General features: G+C 50.3%; 1 non-coding gene across 1 annotated transcript; it reads right to left on the bottom strand.

Annotated features, from left to right (window-relative positions):
* Window positions 1–7,775: 7,775 nt before the first annotated feature.
* Window positions 7,776–7,848, bottom strand: TRNAD-GUC (transfer RNA aspartic acid (anticodon GUC)). The gene has a single exon. It is a non-coding gene; the product is annotated as a tRNA-Asp (tRNA).
* Window positions 7,849–8,245: the final 397 nt, after the last annotated feature.

Below are 8,245 nucleotides of genomic sequence, written 5' to 3'. Positions count from 1 at the left end.
TCACCATCAACACCATCACCATCAACACCATCACCATCACCATCAACACCATCACCATCAACACCAAGATCACCATCACCATCAACACCATCACCATCACCATCAACACCATCACCATCAACACCATCACCATCACCATCAACACCATCACCATCAACACCAAGATCACCATCACCATCAACACCAAAATCACCATCACCATCAACACCATCACCATCACCATCATCACCATCACCATCACCATCAACACCAAGATCACCATCACCATCAACACCAAGATCACCATCACCATCAACACCATCACCATCACCATCAACACCAAGATCACCATCATCACAATGAATGTTTTAAATTCCTTTTAAAAAGGCTGCCAATGACTTCAGCCTGTAGATGTAATTATTATCATTCCCATTTAACATATGGGAAAATTAAAATTCAGAAAGTTTAGGCAATTTCCTCAAATCTTCCAGCACTTAAAAGAAGCTAGAATTCAAGCAGGACTGTCTGACTCCAAAGCCCTCAGTCCCAACCACAGGACGAGGTGTTGTGTAATGTCAGTTCTGTGGATGGCAGCCTCCCTTCCTCTACCTGAGGGCAGGCTCGCTGGGGGCACAACAGGACTGTACTGGTGACAAATCCAATGGGACTTGGCACAGAAATGGGCAAACAGATGACACTATTTTCTGATTAACCTAAGGTGCTATTAGACACGTGGGGATTTTAAACCACGTGGAACAGTGTTTGTTTCCTCATTACATTGACTTCACCACATTGATTGGTGGCACTCCTTTAGGAAGACAGATATACTTCATTAAATGCATATATTAGCCACTACAATTACACACACTTCATTACTCAACCTAAAAACTGCAATAATTTGTTTTTTATTTAAGCACTTTTTTGATGGAGCTATTGCTCTTGAAAGGTTTGCAGATGCAAACCAGTTGGTAATCATTTAAATACATTCTCACTTTAAATATACAAATGTGGTGACTTTTCTTTTTTAGAAGAAACAAATCACTAAAAGCCAATCTTTCTAAGAATTTAGATGGTGTGTGAGGGTTTGCTTTCTTCCTACGAAGGTCCACTTTTTAATAGCCCTGGAAAATACAATATTTCAGTTTACTGAAGCCCAGTGGTTAAACACAAAGCTGACCCTTTACTGTGCCAAAGGACAACAGGAAAATCAAACACAGAAGCACATGTGTACAGGCAGAAGGAAAGCTAAAATGACAGCCTGGCTGAGTCCCATGTCTATGGAGTCTAACAAAATATTATCAAAGAGCCATGAAAATTCTAGATGTAGAAGGGGACAAAACTGACTCAAAAGAAAATGAAAAATCAAAGAGTCCAATAACTAGTGAATAAACGGGACAATGTTTTCAATTAATTACCTTTAAAAAACCTCTAGTCTCAAAAGTTTTACTGAAGTCTTTCACATTTCAGCTATCAGGTGTCGACTGAAAAAAAAATGCACAACCTAAAAGTTGAGAATTATCAATATGTCTTATTCACTGGACATACTGAGAATTCAAGCCTGGAAGGCAGCCTCTCAGGTTGCTCTGAGGGACTGTTCCAAAGAGGCGACGGGGGGAGCCATGATCTAGAGGAGTTTTTGCAACAAAAACCAGGTAGTTGGAACATCAAAAGATTACTGTTAATTAAAGAAAACCCAGACATCTCAAGTTAATGAATTTAGTGCTTTTCTATGTACGGGAAGATGCAAGAGTCTGGGCTGATGGAAATCATTCCTTGGATGTGCCCCTCAGCCATCTAGGGCCAGTGTCCTGCTTTTCTCCACCCTGAATCCCCTCAAGGGTGTACCATCGAGGGAGGCTACAGTGGCTGCTGGCTTCATGGCTACAACATCCTTTGTTTACTGACATGGCTGGCAACATTCTTCGTCCACACAAGACGCATTAGCTTCTCGGAGCTGAAGAACACTGACAGCTTTCCAATTGTTCAAGCGGCATGCCTGACAAAAGTCTGATCAATCACTGTGTTGACTGAGGGGGAAGAGGAGAAAGTAGTCAACGAAACGAAGGTCCAGAGGAGACGGGATAGGGTGAGGCTGCCCTGGAAGAGGTCCGGCCATCCTCGCAGCTGGAGGGAGTGGGCGGGAAGAGGGCCCCGTCCCCCGCTGGAGATGAGGTGGCCTCAGGGGGCGGGAGAACACAGAATCTGCAGGATGGTGAGTGCAACTTTCCCCACCGTGTTAAATTCGGCTCTCAGAACCCAGAGCTGAGGACAAAGAGGCATCAAAGACTTGGAAAGCTTGGGCTTCCCTGGTGGCGCAGTGGTTGAGAGTCCGCCTGCCGATGCGGGGGACGCGGGTTCGTGCCCCGGTCCGGGAGGATCCCACATGCTGTGGAGCGGCTGGGCCCGTGAGCCATGGCCGCTGAGCCTGCGCGTCTGGAGCCTGTGCTCCGCAACGGGAGGGGCCACAACGGTGAGAGGCCCGCGTACCGCAAAAAAAAAAAAAAAAAAAAAGAAAAGACTTGGAAAGCTTCACATTCTACGAGTGGTGCAAACACCTGGGGGGCGAATGGCCCCCATCACTCACTAGGAAGTGATCCCACGGCCCTGCGGCCTCCACCTCCACCCCCCTCCCCTGCCCAGGCCCGCAGAAGCTGCAGCCCAGAGGTGGAGCAGAGGAGAGTCAAGATTTGGGCCCTCTACCTAAGGGCAGTGGCGGGGGACACTTTCCTGCCCCCCAGGCTAAGAGAGTTAAAGAGATCCTGGCTCACGATGGAAACCAGTGCGACTGAGCTTTTCTAAAGGCTGGTTAACTGCCCCCTGCTCTCCCTTAAACAGGGAAGATGACAGAGCGGAGAGCGCGGCGGTCAGTGGAGTCCCTGCACTGCCTCTCTGGGTCAAGTGGACACTGGGCAACGGTGCTGGGCTTCAGCAATCTTGCTGTCCCCACCCAAGTGGGAAGCCCACTGGGCAAGGGGATCCAAGGAACAAGGGGCTCAAAGGCAGGGTGAGAGGGCGTGGGAAGAGGTTCTCCACGACTGGGAAGGGGGCCTGGAGAGGCCCTGCCGTGGCCGTCCCACGAAACTCACAGAGGCACCTGCCAGACGGCCTCGGAGGACAGCCGCCGCTCAGAGGCCACGTACCAGAGAGGCAGCCACAACCCGCAAAGTCGTCTGACAGCAGCAGGTGACGGAGGACCCAGGCCCTCTTCCAGTCTCGCAAACCAGAGGACACGGGACCTGGGATGGGAGGGGAGGCGGGAAAGCCTGGACCACACTTCCTCCCCCGCAGCTCCCTGGGGCCTCATGGGGGCAGGGAGTAGATGAGACTGGTGTTCAAGCTGGATTCACTTGGTCTTTTAATAAACCAAGTGACCAGAAATGTATGGAATCCTCCCAAGATGCCAGCAGGAGGTGGGTGGGAACAGGCTGCAACACACAGCTGAAGATGACTCTTAGAAAATATGAAAATGGTTTCACGTCCGCACTCCAGAGTTGATAAGCCAAATATTAGTGTTCGGATCATTGGCGGATGGAACTGGAAAAGAACGGAGACAGACAAGTAATGTCCACCTGTGCTGGGGGCCGGGAAGCTGAGAGACCATGAAAGCACCGACCACAGGGCTGTAGTTTTTCTCCAGTGAAGCTCAAAGCCCAGGTTGGACACAGAGAAGCAAGTAACGCATAAAATGTCCTTGTAAACTAAAACCCACCATAGAAACAACTTATCATGACATCCTTTTTCTTGTAAGTGTAGTAGTTTAGTCGGTTACATACCCATTTCTAGTTTCGACTTTCCACAGACACCACCAAGGATAGCTGTAACTTGTGACACTACCAAAAGTGTCACAAGCTGCAGGAGAGAAAGGACCTCTGCATGTGCCTGCCCACAACTCTGGGCTGTCCAAGGGTTTGGGGACAGGACGGTTCAGTGGGCAAGGCATGTTTCTGGAGCTAGACTGCTACGGTTCAAATCACGTCCACCATCTGCTCACTGTGTGGTCTCGGGCAGGTTATACATCAACACCCGACCGCCTGTGCTCTCCGATCATGAGTTATTGGTGGCGCTTTCTCAACTTCATATGAAGTTGATGCAAACATAGCTTCAAGCCCTCACCAACTGGATCACCACCCAGATGGCACTCAGGGGAATTCCTGGAGCTGCTACTGGTCCCAAAGTCAGGCTACACCGCAGGGGAGCCCCGTGGGTGGAGGGGTGAGATGCAGGAGGGGGGACTCTTCAGTCACCTGCTTCCCCATCCAGGGCAGAAACTTTCAGCCTCTCCACCACATCCATCTCTGTGTCTTGCCCCATGTCTGCACAAGCAGTTAAGTTAAATGTCACTTCATCTTGACAGGGCATCATAATCTACTCAACACTCCAGCCCTGATTAAGCTCAGTGGGGTCCGGACCCCAACTGGAATGACGGAAGTTTGGTGGGTGAGTACGTTCCCTAAACTCTGCACATCACAAAGCCAGCAATCGAGTCCAGCAACCCGGCATCCATGTGTCAGCTAAAACCGCAACTCAGAAGAAAGACAGAGAACGTTTTGCTCAATTTAGAGCCTACTTGAAATTAATGGAGAATAAATGTTCCAAATTCAAACCTTTCGAGGGACAATTTCCATTAAGCCCGAGCTCAGCTTCGTTTCTGATCCACTGTTGCAAAGAGTAACAGCTGTTCGGGGCACGATAACTGTAATCGAACTACTGAGGCCATAAACTTGGAAAAGAAAACTCTCTTTCTGACGGTCATCAGGAGAAAAGGGGAGTGAACAGCACATCTGACGAAATCTCATCCCACTGCGAGTGGCCGTCAAATCCGCCAAGCTGCACTAAAGGTCATTTCGCAGAGCGGCGAAGCCACCAGACGACTCCCTTCCCCCTCCCTCTCCTTCAGGGGGGAAGGCAAGCCTGTGAGAGCAAAGGAGCAGCAAAGGAGTGACAGCTTAGTAGGGAGGGGACACCGTCCCGATATGTCTGGTGGGCTGGGAGGAGGGGACAGAGGTGACCTCCTTCAGCTTGTCAACCTTTCAGCGTCTGGCTCCCATGTCCAGGGCTCGGGCACACAGGTGTCAACAACCTCATACACTCCTTCCTGAAAGTTGACAACCCGGCAAGGGAAGTGAAGAGGGGGTAAATACACACAAAAAAAGGTTTTCTTCTAACAGCAATAGCTACTATAACACTCAAGCAAATTTGTATCCTAGAGGCATCTAACACAGCCTTAGGGAGTGACACATAAGCTGCAACTTACCTGAGCCAAGGCGGGGAAGGAGGGTGGTCAACACAGAGCCCTGCAGGCAGAGGGTCTCCCAAGTGAACAGGAGCTGGAGAGCACAGGGCACTGGTGGGAAGTGGCGAGCGGAGGACAGGAGCCGGGAGAGCATGGGCTGGGCCGTCAGGGCGCCGCCACATGTTAAAGGGTTTCAGCAGGAGAGGGGCCATGTCTGGTTTGCATTGTTAGAGACCCCTCGCTATGGCATCCCAGCACCTGAGCAGACAGGAGGACGACCGCGACAGTCCAGGCAGAAAATGATGCAGGGTTTGGGGTGGAGAGGTGGAGAATAAAGAATCCCAGGCCCTGGAAATGGACTGGATGGGGTAGGGGGTCTTCCGGTTTCAGCAATGCAGCCTTGGTGCCCTCACTGGCAAGGGATATTCTAGAGAAGGAACGGGCTCCTCCTTCGGGTTTGCTTGTTGCCAAGTGTGGGGTGATAATCAACAAGGCAGGGAACCAGAGGGTGAAGAGGATGAGCTGAGCTTTGGACGTGTTCAGTTTATGATTCTGGCAAGACGTCCAAGCGGAGATGTCAGTAGGCAGGTGGATACAAGCCCGGAGCTTGGGGGAGGTCTGAATGGTGAGGCAAATATTGATGTCGTAGTACCTGGACGGCACAGGAAATCATGAAATGTCTTCTTACCCACGGGAGAAACAGAACCCGTGAGATGAAACAGGGACTGACTAATCTCTGCTGGAGAAAGACGAGAGAGAGGAGACGACCAGGGCAAGAAGGCTGGAGCAGGAATCCAGCTGAGAGACGCGATGCACTCTCCTTGTCGGCTCCCTCTACAGTTTCCTCCCAGCCCAGGAGAATCTACCGCCACCTCTTAGTCTCCTAACAAAGCACGGCCGTCTCCTGCTTCTAATGTAATCACTACCCTGCACACGGAGAGCACACGTCCCAGGGGAGACAGCTGTGTCCAAGGCTGATGAAAGTAAGATAAAGACTAAAACCTTCTACTGGATTGCACAGCACAGAGAACATCGGCTGCCTTAAGAAGGAAGTGTGGGCGAAGTGACGGGAGTAGAATGGGGGTAGAAGCCGGCTGGAGAGCACTGTGGAGGGGATGGAGGGAAGAAAGGATGGAAAATATTGATGATTCTTTCAGAAAACCTGGCACGAGCGAACCCCCCTGAGGGTAAGGACCGTAACTTTCTCATTTCTACATTCTATCAGAGTACCAAGTGCCTAATAGCACGTTTGCAAACGTTTGATGTCTGAATGAATGAATTTCTGTGGAGGGTCACAGCAGGGAGAGCTGAAGACCAGGTGTCCAGGCCAGAAGGGCGTGAGAACGAACAGGAATGTGGGCCCCCCGGGGAAAGCCCTGGAGATGGTCACGGTTCCCGAGGTGGGGCATGTGGGGCGGCAGGGGGATCAGGGCACCACGCAGAGGAGGAAGCAAGCCTACAGCTACCACGGGGGTGAGGCCAGCCGCACAGACGGAGTCTAGACGGCGAGACCCCGCCGCCACACAAGAACTCTCCTACTGCATTGAGGAGGTCGTGGGGAAATGTCCAAGGTCCTGGAGCAGAGAACATCATGGTTGGTGGAACACAGATGGCTCCCATGAGAATATGAAGTATAAGACCTCAAGGGCAAAACTAGAATCTGTTTCTTATTGGTGTCCACCAATAACATGTCACTGGTCTCCCAAGTGGAGGGATAAAAGTAAGAAATGTACACAAATCGCCATTCTAGGCCTCACGGTCAAAACACAGCAATGGCTGAGGGTATAACCTGAATAACACAATGGCTGCCCACTGTGACTGGACCACAGGCTCCAGGAGAACACACGGGCCTCAGTTCAAGGTTAGGAAAATAATCTGGATGCAAAGCCATGCTGTGGGCATTCAGAAACTGAAGTTTGTCCCTCTGAAATAAAAATGCAAATAGCTTCATCCACAGTTTGGTCTTTAATCAAGCCAGATCTCTAGTCTTTCAGCGAAGATGCCCTGAAAACTCGCCAGATGCCTGGGCTGATGGGAACCCAGGTGGGGCTTGGACTCCTATGGTGTCACATGGGTGCCCACAGCGGGCAGGCACCTTCCGAGGCTCAGGGGCCCTTCTGCTGCCTGACGGTTCCAGCAGCTTCACACGATCTCCTAACCTGCTCCATCCTAGAACCCAGGAACGACAAAATCACTGTACTTGTTCCACCTGCAAACTCTCCTATTAGAAGCAAGTCTCAGGTTGGTAGAGCTCAGAAACTGTCTGTGAGACTTTCCTGCCACAGAGGTCCTTGCGTGTTAAAAAGCAGTTCGCTCCAATCAAGGGAAATCAATTTTAGGAACCGAAATCTTAAGTCAACTTCACTGGCCTCCTCCAGTTTCACATGTTTTCTTTGAAAACCAGTATCACAAGAATATAAAAGTTGGGCTTTCCATTATTCTTGAATTTTTAAAAATATTTATTTACTTATTTATTTATCTGGCTGCACCAGGTCTTAGTTGCAGCATGCGGGATCTTTTAGCTGCGGCATGCGGGATCTTAGTTGTGGCACGCAGGATCTAGTTCCCTGACCAGGGATCGAACCTGGGCCCCCTGCATTGACAATGCGGAGTCTTAACCACTGGACTACCAGGGAAGTCCCTTGAATTTCGATAGAAGTAAAAATAGTTTGGTTATTTTCAAGAAATACAGTAACAGCCTGTTCAGTGCTAGAGTCACAAACAGGGGTTTCTTTGGAGGTCCCTCACAATGATAAGGCCAGTTAACAATGTTAAGGTCCTTAACAATGATAAGGCCAGTGGAAATACAACCAAAACATCTGGGATCTGTCTCCTGGGAGTGAAGGTGGGGCACAGCAGTGATGACCGAGGAAGCGGTCCATCAGCCTGAGACTAGCGTCAGCATGGCCACAACACATCCTTGCAGGCTCCACACTCGAGATGGGGGCTGCAAAGCAGACAGTGTTTCCTGGAGCTGAGAAATTAGGAGGTGAGCCAGGGCATGGATGGGGGCTGGGAGAAGGGTGCATCCTT

Source organism: Delphinapterus leucas, chromosome 16 (assembly GCF_059928025.1).
Source record: "Delphinapterus leucas isolate spDelLeu-1000000601 "Yukka" chromosome 16, BTC_Dleu_Yukka2, whole genome shotgun sequence".
Lineage (NCBI taxonomy): Eukaryota > Metazoa > Chordata > Mammalia > Artiodactyla > Monodontidae > Delphinapterus > Delphinapterus leucas.
Note: the sequence above shows the minus strand (reverse complement) of the source record. Positions and strands in the feature narration are given on the sequence as shown.